Here is a 17,436-nt window from a genome sequence, read left to right on the forward strand (position 1 = left end):
TCAATCTCAGGTCTATTGAGCTTCAAAATGCTAAGGTCTTGTCTTTCTTGCATAGTTGTGCAGGGGACAGAGAATGGGTCCTTAGAGCGGAGAGTATGTGAGAGTCACCATCAGACAGACCTGGGATCAATATGGGTTTCATTATTTAATCGCTGTGAGGAGGCTTCAGGCAAGAGCAAGAACAGAATGGAGGGTTAGGGAATGGGCAGCAGGAAGGGCAGAAAGGGCTTGCTGACATTTAGCACCTGCTGTATATCTGCACATCAGGTACCTTGTTCAGCATTTCCACGCGTTATCTCAGAGTTTACGGCTTGGTTTTTTTATCCCCATTGTGTGGATGAGGAATCTGAGGCTCAAAGAAGTACCACAAATGAGGCAATCACACAGTCACTAAGTAACAGAATATTTATAGAAAACCAGACCTATCTGATTCCAAGTTTGTAGGTTTTAAAAGACAGGGTTTCTCTGTAGCTTTAGAGCCTGTCCTGGAACTAGCTCTTGTAGAGTAGGCTGGCCTCGAACTCACAGAGATCCTTCCTGCCTGCCTCTGCCTCTGCCTCCCGAGCTCTGGGATTAAAGGTGTGTGCCACCACCGCCTGACTCCAACTTCGTACACTTTAACAACCCCATTGTTAGGGTCTGTGGTACCCACCCCCCCAAAAGACATGGTGAATTAAAACATTGGGGAGTCCAAGGCAGTCTGTTAAAAGCCTGAGTACTTGGCCAGTTGGAAACTAGAAGAGGGCTTCTTGAGGCTGACCCAGTTGTGAAGCACCCTAGCCACACCTCTGCTGTCATTACCTGCAAGGCACAACCTTGGGCTGGGAGCTAGAAATAGCCTTGTATGTGTTTACCCAGCAATTACACGCTGTGTTAAATGCTCTGCAAGAACATGGCGATCACCCTGCAATTAACTGGGCCTGTTTCCTGGGCGAGGAGGCTGGAGTCAGCTGCTAGGGGACATCAGTGTTGCTTGGTTTCTTAATGGACCTGGGGGTCACCTTGTGACTTATGCCACCGGTTCTGGCTGGAGGAACCAGCTCTGCAAGGGAGGGCTCCCTCAGTCACTGGAGGAGAGGGTACAAGTCAGCCCTGAGCCTCATACACTGTGGGTTCTTGGCTGAGGTGGTGTGTGAGCAGGGCTCTGCCTGGCTTCTCTTCCTCAGGGCCTCCTCAAGCATCTGGAAATCTGTACTTACATTTCAATGTCCTGGGTCCCATTCACCTATGCATGATTCAGTTCTTGTCACGGAGACCTGCTGAATTCCTAGTTACCGTCCAAGCTCTGGCTCAGAGATGACATTCTTTGGGAAGTTTGTTTTGAAAGGAGACAGTATACAGAAGTAATTGGCGGTCAAGGCTGGGTTTGAATGTGGGTTTCATTACTTAATAGCTCCCTGACTTTGGGCAGGTTACTTGACCTCTCTGAAATTGTGTGTGCACACGCATGTGCACCTGTGTTCATGTGTACATGGTTATACTGCCTTAAATCACATGAACATATGTTTATTTGCATGTGCATATATGTGTGTGTTCGTGTGTGTAAGACAGACTTTGGTAGGGTGTAGGCATGGCACTCAACTCGACAGCATGCACATGAAGCATTGACCAATCAATGATTCATTTAGTGAGCAAGTCCTCCAGTCTGCCCAGAGGGTGCTATTCAGAACTGTGAGTGTGTAAAGACATGTGTGTTTGTGATCCCAGCTCTGTAAACTCCCTCCTTGCACATGAGCTTGTGTGTGAAAGGCTGCGCATGCGCGCACACACACACACACAGTGTAAGTGCATGTTGGGAGTTGGTCTCCTGTGGCCAGCAAGTCCAAAGAACAGGCTTTCCGGGTTGTGTGGGTGGATGGAGAACAGAAACAGAAGGCATTAGGGGAAGAATTATTACATATTTACTACCTCTGTCATTTTCTCCTAATTACATCTTGGCGAGTAGAGTCTCCTGGATGAGTTTTAAATTTCGGTGTCTTAAAATATGTAATAATAAATCAACAGGAGTCCCAACAGCCAAAACCACTCGAGAAGGGCTACATTTGGTGGCACCACAACCAGCCACTTGGCTTCATTCCCTATTGCCTTCGATCCTGGATCAGCATCAAAAGTAGGTGGCCAGTGCCAGGTCCCATCACTGAAGTGGGGTTGGTTTCTGTGGAGAGCCACCCAGGATCCCAGAGTCCACCCTGGTTACCAACTTCTCCTGAGGCACTGGGAAGAGGAAGCTGGGTATGTGTTCTCTGGCCAATAGCCTCTGTTTCTAGACAGAGAAGTTGGGACAGAGCTCCATGGCCCTCAGGTGGGACCAGTTTTGCCCCTCAGAGATATTTTGAGTGGTTATAACTGGGATTCACGCATGCAATTGACAGCTAATAAAGTGAAGGCCAGGAAGGATGCTAAATAAAGCCCATAATGTGTGAGGTGCCCTCCTCCCACGGATAGTCATGAGTGGCAGTGACACACTGGGGATCCAATCTGAGTCAAATAACGGGGCTTCCTGGGGCTTCGGTTTTCAGGCCTCCTCCTATTTTTTTCTTCCCTGTTCTGGTTGCTAATGGTAAGGACAGTCAGACACACACACTCAGAATACATGCACCTCTGACTTCCTTTTATGTAACCTACTCCTTCTTGGTTTATCAGAACCACTGAGAATGTGTGGTCCTTACTGTGGATTGGAGTGGACACTGGCCTTGCCAGCTTATGGGCACCTGCAGCTGTCATCCCTTCTCTCCTCCCCTTGCTGTCTTTCAACACGGTATCTTCTACCCCTCTGCTCCTGTCTCCGTCTTGTTTCCTCTCCCTCCCCCCCTCTCTCATTGGTGGTACTAGGGATCAAGTCCAGAGCCTCACACATGCTTGTCAGTAATTCTGCTCTTAAGCTACATCCTTAGCCCTCTTTTCTCTTTATTTTGAGAGAGCAAATCACTAACTTGCGCAGGCTAGCCTTGAACTTGTGATCCTTCTGCCTCAGCCTCTCAGGAATATGACTTTATGTGGGTGCTATAACTCTGACTTCCTCCTCCCTTGAGGAAAGAATTATGCTTCTCTCATTTGCTCCAAGGGCCCAAAGGAAGCAGCCAAGATGGACAGTTCACTGAGGCTTCATCAAACTGGCCTTACATGAAAGGAAGGGGACCAGTGTGTCCTTGTCTGCAAGACAACCCAAGAGTCAGTGTAACTTTCCAGGGCCCGTTACAGACACCCAGCAAAGTTTAGCCCACTGGTTTCTATTATTAAAGGCCGTGGCACAGACATGGCACAAGGGGGCCCTTCCCAGGATTCTGTCCATATGCAGGAATGTGTGTGAATGTATGTGGATTCTTGTGTATTGACTTACCTCTCTCCTTTCCCCAACTTCTAGACGTGAATGCTCCCATCACCCTGTGGAGTTTCATTGACAACCTTTTCAAAGACTCCGAATTTGTGTGATTTTTTTCTCTTTTTCAACACATTGCCACCCTAACGCATACAGTAATACTTTCTAATTTACTGTTTATGACTTATCATGTCTTCTCCGTTGGGACTGTGAGCCCCATGAGGACAAATAACTTGTCTCTTCCATTACACTATCACAAGCACCGGGAACAGCACCTGGCCTGTGCCAGCATAGGCTCAGAGCACTAGCTGATCAAGTACCCCACCAAATCGCCAAAAAAGATTTCAGTGCAGGTGGGGTAGTCAGCATCACTCCCTGAAGACATCCGTCCATAGAAAGGATTGCCTTCTGATTTCTTCCCCTATGGAGCCCCTCAGCTTGACTGATTTTTGGTGCACATTTTCTTGGAACGTCAGCTGTAACTGACTAAGAAGCCAGCACCCTTTATTCCTTTTTCCCAGTCCTTCTAGACTTGTTTATATTCATTCCTGCTGGGTTTCAGGCAGATGAGTTCCACAAATTTGTTATCCACAATGTCAAGTTTTTTTGAGATCCACAACACTGCTCTGGGAAGGGCTCTGAATACCTCCTGTTCCCTAAAGTGCCCAGATGCTGCCAGGGGCAGAACACCAGGTTTCACCAGGTTGCCTCTCTGCACCAGACGGTCTACTGATCACAGTTTTCCTCAGAGCAATCTTCCCTGGTGACTCTTAATCCTCCTTTATACAAACAAGGGTGTGAGCTTTGGAGATGAAGTAGTTTAGAGACATGGGATTCTGAGAGAGGGCTTTGCCAGCAGAAGAAAATTGTAGAGTAGCATGCTAAACATGGGAGCACAGGACTATAGACATGGAAGCTGTGTCCACGTGTCTAACCTGAATGCCTTCCCCATTATCATGTGCAACCACATCGGTGACAGAACAGTCACTGTCACAGTGCTGCTCTAGTTGTCACTCTGCTGGCCATCATACTAAGTGTCGCACATGGTTTAAGTCACTTACTTTTGACAAACCTACAGAGGGACCTCACTGTGTACAGAGTCAGCTAGTGGTGTAACATGTTAACTGGTCACAGAGCATATAGCCATGGAGCAGCTGAGCCACTTACAATATCTCCTGTATCAGGAACAAAAAAAAAAAAAAAAAAAAGGGTCATCAGGTCACCTGTTGTCCTTAGAGCAAATGGCCATGCTGCTGCTGCTGAGCCCTGACTCCAGTTTGCTCTGTCGTTTTTCCCGAGGTCAAGCCAAGGCCTTTTAGCCCATCACCCCAGTGCCCCAGGGCTCTGATGCATCCCATTTTGTATGGCATCACTACTGGTGGCAGGGGCCAACTGCAGCCTGTGTGCCTCCCTAGCTCTCTCCCATCTGCTTCCTGAGATGATCCACTCTGGGTTACCAGGTACTAAAAAGGCCTTATAGGCCATGATGTTCAACCCTTTTACTTGATGTTTATTGAGTCTGAGACCCAGAGAAATTCTGACCCGCCTGACAGATGCAGCCCAGGCCTAGAAAGCTCATTCCAATAGCCTTTCTAAAGGATTTTTATTTATATTGTGTATAACTATGTGTAAGCGTACATGTGTGTCTGCATATGGGTATATGCAGAAGTCAAAAGTGTCAGATGCCCTGAATTTGGAGTTACAGAATGTTGTGAGACACCTGACATGGGTGCTGGGAACCAAATCAGGTCCTCTAGAGGAACAGCGAGAACTCAGTTAACTGCTGAGTCATGTCTCCAATCCCTCCACCACCCTTTCACCCAGTAGTTCAATAACCAGCCATTCAGATGCTGCCTGAGCACCTATTGGATGGACACACCAGTGGCAATCAGTTCTGCTTGGCCACTGGTAGACTAGCACTGGTGTCTACTCATGCCTTCATCCAGGTCCTTAGACTCCAGAGACCTCAAATGTCAAAATGGTGATCTGTTCTAATACGGATGAGATTTCTGTTTGTTTGTTTCAACATACACTGCTTCAGAAAATAAACAGCAGTTAAGTACTCAAAAAGATGACAGGATAGTCAAAACCCTGTGGCAGTTGGTCATTTACGAGGAAGCTGCCATCATGATGCTGAGACAGGCAAGCCAGTGTATCCTAGGAGACACCCTTGAGGAAGTAGCATCTGTAAGAAGACTTAAGGACAGTGAGCATTGTTTAGGGGAGAAGGAAATGGGAAGAGATGGAGCATGTGCAGAGGACTGGGGCAGGAAGGATACAACAGGTTTACAAACGGCGGCAGTACCATCTTATACAGGATAGTACAGAGAATGTGGTATGGAGTGTGTGCAAGTGTGTGCATGCTATGTACATGCAAACCTAAAAGGCAAACCTCTTCCAAAGCAAGCAGCTAACACTTGATAGCTGCCTACTGCCTATCAGTCCTATACGCCATCCCAGTGAAGAATCCCATTCTTCAGTGGGAGAAACTGAGACAAAGGAACGAGGCTAACCTCAGCTGGCACTTTTAATCCTCCACTCGGCTGCTTCCTGTTATTGTCATTTCTCTTTGCCCCTTTTCCAGCCCTCATGGATTTTGTTCTCTTGCTTCCAATGACCCACTAGGCAATGGCATCCACTTTGCCATTCTCCCCAGAGAGCACCTAGGATCTGGGAACCATGCCCACTGCTGTCTGCTAGCCAGGAAAGTCCAGCCACCTTCTGAGCTGTGATTTACACTTCCTAAGTCTTGTCCCTTAGGCTGAGCCAGGCCTTTGTCCCAAATTGCTCCCATACCTAGATTATCTGTCCTAGCCATTCCCATCTCCTTGCTTTTTTCCCCCCTAACATGTCTTCTTAATCAATCCAGGGAATATCCCATGAACACTGCTCTGGGAAACCCACCATTAAAGAGAATCCACCGTGAGCGAGTCATTAAGGTTTTCCCTGTCTGGGAGAAGTCATGATGGCAGCAACAGGAAGGCAAAGAGTGGGAGGGGGGATGGCATGTTCAAGAGCAGGGAGAACCCTGGGAGTGCAGGGAAGAAGAGGGCCTCCTAAAGGGATGAGAAGCCTAAGTTAGACATGCAAGTGTGTTTGATCTGTAAGCTGAATGCAGAAAGAAGCACCTGGGGCAGGGGTGCCACAGAGATGCTTGTAGAACTGAAGGATTTATCCTGCCTTGTTTGAACTATGGAAAATGTGCAAGAAATGAGATCACAGCTCCCAAAGACAGAGTGGTTTTTCCAGCAGAAAGCCAAGGAGGCTTGATCAGAGCCCTGTGCCCAGAGCACTATATTGTACAGATATTTCCTCTTAAGACTCAGGGAGTAAACGCAACTCACAAGGCTCAGAAAGCTTCTGAAACCCAGGGGCTTCACAAGGCCCCTCTCCAGGATTATACAATCAGCAAATAGCTGCTGGTAAAAAGAAGCTTGCTGACCTCTTGAGCTTCTTGAAGGCCATTCAGAGAGCCCAAGGAATGCAGCTTCATGAATCATCACTTAGGCTAGCGTAGGCTTTGGGTGATGCAGCTGTTCTTAGTCATCCATGTTCCAGAACACCTGACCCACACTTCTCTATATCCCGAGAAATCTCACTTGTCCATTAAGCTAGGCTCGGGTGGAAACTTTTCCTGGCTCTGTCATCTGTGCGGTATCTGAGGTGAGTAATCATTTGTTGGTGTTTCCTCATGAAAAGGTGTGCAACGGTTAGACACACCTCAGGTCCAGTTCTACACTTTCACTTCCCAGTGATAAGCTTGAAGTGCAATGTTGTAATAAGGAGCAGCGGGGCTGCGTCTCCGGCACCCGGCCGCCCACATGGCTAGCTTATGCCCCGAAATAATTACACGGAAACTGTATTCTTTTAAACACTCCCTGGCCCATTAGTTCCAGCCTCTTATTGGCTAGCTCTTACATATTGATCTAACCCATTTCTAATATTCTGTGTAGCACCATGAGCTGGCTTACCAGGAAAGATCTTAACCTGCGTCTGTCTGGAGTGGGAGAATCATGGCGACTCCTGACTTGGCTTTTTTCTCCCAGCATTTTGTCTGTTTACTCCACCCACCTAAGGGTTGGCCTATCAAATGGGTCTAGGCAGTTTCTTTATTAATTAACCAATGAAAGCAACAGATTAGAAAGAGATCACTCCCACATCAGTGCAATGCAGGTAACTCTGTAGTGAAGTGAAGGAAGCCACCTTGAGGTTTAAATGACACTAGCACCATCCAGATCACTGTTCCCACATAAAAGACTGGGGCCTTTTCCCTTTTCTTGTTCTTAAAGTATGGGCTCGATTCTGTTAAAACATATTGCAAAGACATTGACCAAGAAAATAAACTATTCCGAGGGTAGGAAGAAAAGGAGAAGGAGGGACCGTGAGAGAAGGCATATTACCATTTGGATACAGCGTGTTCCCCTAAAAGGTTCACATGTTAAAAGCATGGACTCTGGCTAATGCCATTATTAGGAGGTGATAGAATCATGAATTCATCTTGAATGGGCTATTAGGAGGTGGGGGCTGGTTGGGGTGTATGTCTTTTGAGACCCCCCTTCCTCTGTCTTACTTCCTACTTCCAGACCACCATTGGGTGAACGGGTTCTTCTGTCACCATCATGTCCTGCTTCACCTCAGGCCCAAAGCAGTGGACACAGTTAATCTCAGGATGAAGTCCCTGAAACTGTGAACCCTGATAAATCTTTTCTCCTAGGAGTTCTTTCAGATGCTTTGCCAAAGAAACAAAAGGTTAGTGTGGAGGGAAGTATTCTAATGCCCTATGCATAGCAGGGTATGGTGGTTGGAATTAATGGCCCCCATAGACTCAGATATTTGAATGCTTACTCAGCAAACACTTGCTTTTTAATTTTGATTTTTTTCATGTATGTTGAGCAATTGAGACTGACCACAGGGTTGACCTTGGACCTCACTGTGTAGTCTTGGGAAACAGCTTAGTAGAGGAAACAGATAAAGCATCAGTGTGGTTACCTTTGGTGAGGAAAAGCCCTACGAAAAGCTGACAGCCTCTGCAAATAAATTTTGATTCCATTGCCTTCCTCATTTTCCCATAAGAAGCACAACTCCGTTTCGTTATGCAAACATTTACAGGGGAGACACAATGGGAAAGGGAAGACTGTGGGAAATAAGATACAGTGGTTGCCTTGAAAGGCTCGGGGGGTTCCTGGAGGGGACAGACACTCAGAAAACCGAACCAGAAAGCAATCTGGGAAGAGCTGGATTGAGGAGTGTGAAGGGGATGCTAAGGCGGGAGTAATTGGTTTTGCCTAGAGCAGTTTGATAGGAGGCAGTTAGAACGCCACATCTCTCCAAAAGCACTAAACACACATAGTAATTTTCCAAATGAATTAACCATGAATGAAGGCATATACTTATTAGTTCAAAGACATTAATTCAAAGACAAAAGGAAATGTCACCCCTCTATCTTAACCCCGAATTTCTAGGTCATGATGTTAAAAAAGAATAAGAGGATGAAGAACAGCTGATTTGGAAACATAGAATTTTCAAAAATCCAAGCCAAACAGCATCTAAAGCGCATAGGTGATCTGTGATGTCATTTGGGAGGGCTCATCAGGGTAATGAAAACATCAGCTTATGCTTTTATTAGTGGGCTGATGGAAAGCTTGGTATTAACCTGTGAGGGGAAAGATAGGTTATTCCTGCAGGACTGAACAGCCACCATGAGGGTTAGAATAGTAAAGCTGGGAAACAGCTCTCAGAATCAGCTGGTTCAAACCCCTATTTGACTTTGCTGATATGGAAAACACACCAGAGAAGGAAGGAAGTGAACCTGGCCAAGGCATCCAACTGGGAACAACCAGGCCAGGGTCCTAGGGCTTCTGATCCTCAATGAATGCTCTGCCACTTGCCTTTCAATGAACAATTTGCTCCAATATCCCAGTCCACATAGCCTTCAGCCACCTACCTACCTACCCACACACACGCATGAGCATGTGCGCATACACACACTTACACACACACACCTATACACACCTACATACATGTAAACTGACTCCCATGTGGTTCACCACTCCATCTGCATGGTGTTTCACAGGATCTGGTCTCCAAAGTGCCATAATCTAGCAAGGAAGAAAAATCCAAATGTAATGAACTCTTGGCTTCCACAAGAGTTCCACAAAACAGCCTCGTCTGCCAACCAAGGCGGGAAGCTCTGCTAACTTCATTAATAACTTAATGAGATTATTAACCACTACCTAGTGGGAGAAGATGTGGTCTTTCTTCTTGGTTGTGGGAAGGCATCCATTTTTCACACAATTACAGCCTGAGAGGGTCATCGCCAGGACTGCCAATTGTGGGCTTATTAGGAGCAATTTGGACATGAGATTGGATTTCCTTTTCTGCACAGAACTTTTTGTTCAAAGCAAATGAACTCGTGTTCCTGATTTGGTATTTAATACAAGTTGTCCAGGAGGCAGGTCTAGAGGATTTATTTACTCAAGGGTTGATGGAGGAGGGTCATTGGTTAAAAAATAAAGAAACTGCTTGGCCCTCATAGGTTAGAATATAGGTGGGTGGAGTAAACAGAACAGAATGCTGGGAGGAAGAGGAATTGAGCTCAGACTCGATAGCTCTCCTCTCTGGGGCAGATGCAATGAAGCTCCGACCCAGGATGGACGTAGGCTAGAATCATCCCAGTAAGCGCACCTTGGGCTGCTACACACATTATTAGAAATGGGCTAGTCCAGGTGCGAGAGTTAGCCGAGAAGAGGCTAGATATAATGGGCCAAGCAGTGTTTAAAAGAATACAGTTTGTGTGTTGTTATTTCGGGGCATAAGCTAGCCAGGCGACCAGGAGCTGGGGCGGCAGGAACACAGCCTGTAGCTCCTACTACAAAGGGTGGACTCATCAGAGCACTTCATGGGGAGGCAGAGTCCCTGGCAAACAGGCTGCATCATCATCATCGGAGATCTGAAGAAAAGACTCAGAATTATTCACATCACTTCCAATTAACTAAGGAAACATGGGTTCTCCATCAAATGGTGCACAGAGAAGTTCTCTATGCTCCATTTTGGCCAGAATGGAAGTCATCTCAGAGTATAATACCCAGGAGCTCAGTCTGGTCAGACATTCTGATTGGATGCCAGTGACATCATGGGAACAGCTGGCTGCTCGAGAAAACAAAAGAATAGATGAGAAAAAATGCATTTGTGGAAGCAGCATCCATGACCCCCTCACTCTGTCCCTTTACACTCTTCATTGGGGGTTTCAGTGAGTCAGTGTGTGCCTGACCCTGAGCTCAGGAACTTCATGCTGGTAGCTTGGGTGAGAGATTTTGTTAACAGAGAAATCAGCAAGTACTAGAAACCAGGCTCTGTCTCTCTTAAAAACTCCCTGGCAATACCATGACTGTATCCCCAATGGCCAAACATTAGGATATGAAAAGCATATAGCAGGGATTTATTTTGTAGACAAATGGATGACTAGGGCCAGTCCACCTGAATACTGATAGATCTAAGGGGCAGGAAGCTCCACAAGAAAGTAAAAGACCAGCACACACGAACTTCCTTCAGTGTTCGGGTATCTTAGGATTTCTATTGCTGTGATAAAACACCATTACCAAAAGCAACTGAGCAGAGGTAAAGGTTTATTTCATCTAATAGCTTGTAGTACACCATCTAGGGAAGTCAGGGCAGAGAGTGATGCAGGGGCCATGGAGAAACCTTGCTTAGCCCCGTTTCTTAGACAGGACCACCTACCCAGAAGTGGCACTACCCACAGTGGATTTGCCCACCCACATCAATCATCAGTCAAGGAAATTCCCTACAGACTTGCTTACAGGCTGATTCGATAATGGCATGTTTCTCAATTAAGAGTCCTTCTTCCGAGATGACCCTAGCTAGCGTCAAGTTGCCATAAAAACTAGCCAGCATACCAGTCACAGTCGTTCCCAAATCCCTGCCATGAAGTTGAACACTGGTGCTTTTTTTCTGAACATTCTTATGTGATTTCCCCAAGTAGGCCAGTTTGAGAACAGTTGTTCTAAGATCATAGCCACATAGCCATAATGGCTCTTCCCCCAGGTACCCAGCTACAATGGATCTAGATGAGAAACTTAATTGGGTTGAGACACGTCTAGAAGAGTTCAGAGACTCTTTTCTGGGTACATCTATGAAGGTGTGTCTAGAGACAACTGACATACAGCGCAGGAACAGAGTGGGGGAAGACCTGCCAGGGATGAGTACAACACCATCTAATACCCGGACTCGGACAAGAAACAAAGGGGGAGATGCATTTGACTCCACTCTTCTTGAGTAGGGTGTAGCTGCCCGTGGATGTCAGGCTCTGCATACCCCAGCTTTTGAACATGGGCTTGCCTCATCAACTCTCGAGGAGTGTCTAGGCCTTCACCTTCCTCTGTGGCTTTGTCATTGATCCCTTCTGTTCTGAGGCCTCCAGCTTCTTGGACTTAGAAACTACTGGTATCTTTAGCTCTTCAGCCCAAATATGGCCACTGTGGCACTATCCAGCCTCAGATCCTATGAATCCCCAACAACTCATGATGGCAATAAGAAGGACTGAGAATCAAGCAAAGGAGTGGCAGCAAACTGCAGGCCAGGGGCCACCCCTGTGACAGGAAATAGGCCTTTCCTGCTACAACCGTGTTTCTTTTACTGTTTCTCTTTAAAGGGCAAGAATGAAGATACCTTTTCTTTTAAACATCCGAGATCTGTTTAGCATCATAAGGCAGTGTCAACTAGGCTCCAAGTTCGAACTCCAGCTGTTTAAGAGATGTGACAACTTGGTAAGCCATTAGCATCTCTGAACTGAAAGTCCTGCCTGTATCAGTTGAGGTGGGTAGTGCTCAGATGAGCTGGTGATATAGACTGGAAGTAGAAGGGACCCAGACCATGGCACTGCAGCCTCCTGTCTCTTCTGCCCTCTCACCTATACATTATGCTTAGTTTCTTCTTCTGAAAGTAATGAAATCTGGAAGACGCTGAGGATGAGCCTCTTCAGTGTGGAAAGGGTTTGCACTCCCTCTCTCTCTCTTGGCATTTGTCTGCCGTGTTTGCCTGTGTATCTCCACGGCCCAACACAGTGCCCTCTACTTAGGACGTCTATTACTTTAAGCTCCTATCACATCAGTTCTCTTCTGCTCTGCAGACGGTTCTGCAAATGAAGGGCAGCGCCAGCCTATTACAGAGGCGGCCAACATTCTCCCATCAGGACTCCGTCCCAGCAGCCCAGTGCTGCCCCTGTTACATGGAAGTTACTCAAGAGGTGCCAGCAGTCAGCCAGGACCTGTGGGTAAGTTGGCCAAATTATAAGATGATCCACGTAACAGCAGATCACCCAGGGATTCGCCGTGGGAGCTGGCGAAAGTCCTTTCATTTGTCACCCAGAAGAGCGCCACATGGTGTCACTTGGATATGGCCGGAGAAGCGTATCAGAAGTCACACCACGCTGTGAGAGCAGAGGAGTTTTCTGACTACCCTGCTGCATCCCTTCTTAGGCTGCAAAGCTGCGAGGTGCACTCAGCACTATCTGCTGGGTAATTGCTTCTTTCCCTGAGCATGCCACAGCCAATGACTATTTTACTTCCTCTTAAATGAGGGCTTGCTAGCAGGCCTGTGTGTTTTTCTCGCCTAATAACAAGTGACAGCAAAGTGTAAAATTAGCTATAACAAGCACGGGGTTGGGGGGGGGGAGCCTAGATTTTGTCAGCTCCCTTACAAGGTGAGAAGTCAGTCACTGGCCTTCAAGATGAAGTGCCATCTAGGGGGTTGTGATCAGGGGTCATGCCAATGCCTGGTTCTACACACTCTCAGATTTGGGGGTTGGGAAACTTATGGTTCCTCACCTCCGAAAGTTATATTGCTGCATACATCAGCTCATTTGAGCCAAGAGTCCCAAAGGATTGGGACAACACAGGAGAAATGAGCTTCTTGCAACAGGATTTCAAGTATTGCACCCTTGAGAACCTGATCTATATGTGTGATTCGTTCAGCCTTTCTCATATAGAATCTTTCTAGTGCTGGATTAATAAAATGCATTCCTAAGATCCATGAGAACATCCCACACCCTTTGTAACCACCCCACACACTAGCCCTCTGGCCTCGGGATGTATCTTCCTGCAGCCAAACTCCACATAGCACCAAGGCCACCAAGGCATGCCATTCACACACGTCAGTACTGATGGCTTCAGCTGGTGCTCTGGAGTAGGGCAGGATTTCTCTACACTCCAAGCTTAATCACCTTGTTTGTAAAATGAAGATAATAATGATCTATCCAATGACAGGCAAGGGGCTAAAACTGGGAAAGTTTCATGAACTGGAGCCATTTTCCATCCTCACCACACTGTCTCAATGTCCTGATCCTCTGTCTGTCCCTCCTACCTACTTCTCATCCCTCATCTCCTCCCCCACTCTCCTTTGTAGCTTGGCTCATGTTGTAGTGAACAATACTTCTCTCTCTGCCCCCATCTCCCACTCAGTCTCTGTGTATGTGATCTTTTTATAATTGTATTCCTTTTAAATTTTATTCTCGTCCATATTTAATGTCCAACTTGAATAATTGACAGAGAAGAATGGTATATGTCTGTATTGCAGTTTCATAATTCATATGAATATCCATTGTGAATTGACCACCACAATCAAAATAGCTAATATCTTTCGCCTCTCACACCCTACAAAGTGCATTTCCTGGACAGAACACATAAGAACCACACTTTGCAGATTTCAAGTGCACAGCAAAGCCTTGAACATTATAGTCACATTACAACACCTTAGGTCACAAACATTTATCTATCCTACACAGGACATTGTGTGCCCTTGACAGTTATGAGCCTTTTTCTCCTTTGTAGCCCTAGGCAGCAATCATTTGACTGTTTCTACAAGGTCACATATTCCCCCTCTAATTCACATATAAATGACGTCATGCAGTATTCATCTTCAGTGGCTGGCTCATTCTGCTGAATGTAATCTTCTTCAGGATCATACACATTGTCAAAAATAAAGGAATCTCACTTCATTTAAAGGCTGAATATTTAATCCTATGTGGGACAGGGGTTCATTTTTTCCCACTGATACATTGCTGGACATTTAGTTTGATTCTTCATCTTGCCTGTTGTGGATAATGCCGTGCTGTGCACTGGAGTGGAAATACCACTTGGAGATACTGATTTCTTTAGTGTGTGTGTGTGTGTGTTTGTGTGTGTGTGTGTGTGTGTGTGCATGCGCATGCGTATCTGTAAATACATGCGTTTTAGTACCAGCAGAGGCCAGAAGGGGACAACTGGGTTTCTTGGAGTTGGATTTTTTTTTATAAAGATCATATGGAATTTATAGGCCACTTTATGAAACATAAACATTTTAACAATAAGAATTCTTCCAATCCAGAAACACAAGATCTAGTTCCATTTACTTGTACTTTATTCGATTTTTTCATCAACATTTTAGAGTTTTTAGTTTACAACTCTTTCATCTCCTTGATTAATTTTATTACTAAGTATTTTATGTTTTTACACATGGGACTGTGTCTTGATTCCTCTTTCAAGTAGCTCACTGTCACTCTGTAGAAATATAACCTATTTGTTCATCCAGTATGTATCTTGTAACTTATTAAATTTTTAAGTCTAACAATTTTCAGGCCGATTTAGAGGTTTAGAGATAGTTTGTCTCTTTTTCTGTTTGCATGGCTCTTATTTATTTTTCTTCCCCAGTTTCTCGCCTAGCACTCTGAATGCCATGTTGCATAGACATGGCAAGAGTGGGCATCTTTGATTTCTTCTTGATCTTAAGGGAAATCTTGTCAACTCTTTGCCCATTCCATTTTAGCTGTGGGCTAGTCACATGAGGCCTTTATATTATCTATCCTTCTTCACACAATTTGATGATAGTTTTGTCATGAAAGCCTGTTGAATTTTGTCAAACACTTTTACACTTACAGAGAAGGTCATGTTTTATTTTTTATCTTGTTTATCTCCTATCATTAATGATATGGTTGAGGCTTTCTCTTTCTCTTTCTTAATGACTTAGCCTGATAAGTTGTCTGTTTCTGGGAGTTTATTATCTTCTAGGTTACCCAGTTCATTGACATACAATTGTTCACAATGGTCTCTTATGATTGCTTGCATTTTAGGGGTATCAATTAAAGGGCTTAGCGTTCATTTTTAATCTTATTCATGAGTTTCTCTTTCTTACTCTAACTATAAGTTTGTCATGGACTGAGGAGATAGTTCAGTTAAGGAAGAGCTACTGAGGATCTGAGAACCACATAAACATGAGGCGCAGAGTTCAAGCTCACATATGAAAAGCTAGGGGTGATGGTGTATGCTTGAAATACCAAACCCAGGAAGATAAAGACAGAGTCCTCCCTGAGGATCCCTGGCCAGCAAGTCTATTCAGTGAGCCCTAGATCCCAGTGAGGGATTTTTTTTCCCCCAAAATCAATGTAGATAGCTCCTGAGGAACATTTCCCAAGGTTTTCCTCTGGCCTCCATATGAGTACACATGTGTTTGTGCCTACCACATACAGTCCAAATTTGGTTGGGATCATGGATTCTTCTTGTTTTGATAGTTTATTTCATTTCCTTCCACTCTGATTTTTATCATTTACTTTGGACTGTTTTCTTGATGTGGAATTCCTGTCTGTATGCTGTGAATACCATTGGTTAACGAATAAAGCTGCTTTGGCCTACAGCAGGGCAGAATTGAGTAAGGGAGAATTCCAAGCTGATAGAGAGGGAAAAAAAGTAGAGTCAGGGGAGATACCATGTAGCTGCCAGGGGAGAAAGATACCCATGTGCTGGTACCAGTAAACCATGAGTCTTGTGGTAAAATATAAAATAATAGAAATGGGTTAATTTAAGATATAAGAGCTAGCCAGGAATACACTTAAGATATTGGCTGAACAGTATTGCAATTAATATGTTTTCTGTGTGATTATTTCCAGTCTGGGCGGCCAGGAAATTAACAAGTAGCCTCCGTCTACATTGCCTTTCTTTAATCCCTTGAGGTGAAAGTGAGGCTGCCTGAGACCTCTCTTTCCTCATTGTAGGCACTTGTCATGGCATACTTCCCTGGTGGGGCTGCTTCATATGCTCTACCCCTCACAAGTTTCTCTGCGTTGGGCTTTCATTCCCATTATTTCTCAGTCTTTTTCTGTCTGCCCTTTGAGTTCTTTGACTGGCTACTCAGGCTATGTTGTTTGATTTCTACATATTTGGGAATGTGCCTCAGGTTATTGATTTCTAGTTTTGTAACTGTATAGATGAAATGATACTTAATGTGATTTTCGTCTTCTTAGATCTGTGGAGACTTGCTTCATGGCTTGATTTGATCTATCCCAGAGAATGCCCTGTGTGCTCTTGAAAAGGATGTGTAGATGGAGCATTCTATACCTGTCGGTAGAGTCCATTTGGACTACAGTGCAGCCCAGGTCGATTGTTTCATTATTGATTTTCTGTCTGAAGGATCTGTCCTTTCTTGAGAGTAGAGTTCTGAAGTCCCTGCTATTGTTTCCTTCTTGTCCCTTTCTCCTTGTAGTTTTGCTCCTCCTAGCTTTATGTACTTAGGTGTTCCAATAGTAACTATGTGAGTTTTGTAATTATTGTTTCCTTTGGTTAGTTGACACTTGTGTAATTACACAATGACTTTGTCTCAATGTCAGCTTCCTATTTAAATTTTGTTCTGTGTAGGGGCTGGAGCAATGGCTCAGTGGTAGAGCACATTGGCTGCTCTTCCAGAGGACCTGGGTTTGATCTCCAGCAAGCACATGGTGGCTCATACCCATCTGTAATTCTAGTCCTGGGGGGAAAGGGGATGCAGCACCCTCCTCTTCTCTCCATGTCACTGTGCCCACAGAGCACAGGCATACACACAGGTAAAACTCTCACATAGGCAAAACAATATAATAACTTTTAAAAAAATACAAAGAATTTCAAAATTCTGTTCTGTGGGATATATGCACAGCCACAGCTGCTCCTTCTGGTTGTCACTGACAGAGAGCTCTTCCTATCCTCCTGCTTTCAGCCCATGTGTCCTGAGAACTAGAGTCTCTTTTAATCACAGGGAGTTGCCCTTCGAAAATTTTGTAATCCATCCCATCACTATGTCCTTTGTTTAGAATACTTAAT

The sequence above is a fragment of the Chionomys nivalis genome, chromosome 7 (assembly GCF_950005125.1).
Source record: "Chionomys nivalis chromosome 7, mChiNiv1.1, whole genome shotgun sequence".
Taxonomy (NCBI): domain Eukaryota; kingdom Metazoa; phylum Chordata; class Mammalia; order Rodentia; family Cricetidae; genus Chionomys; species Chionomys nivalis.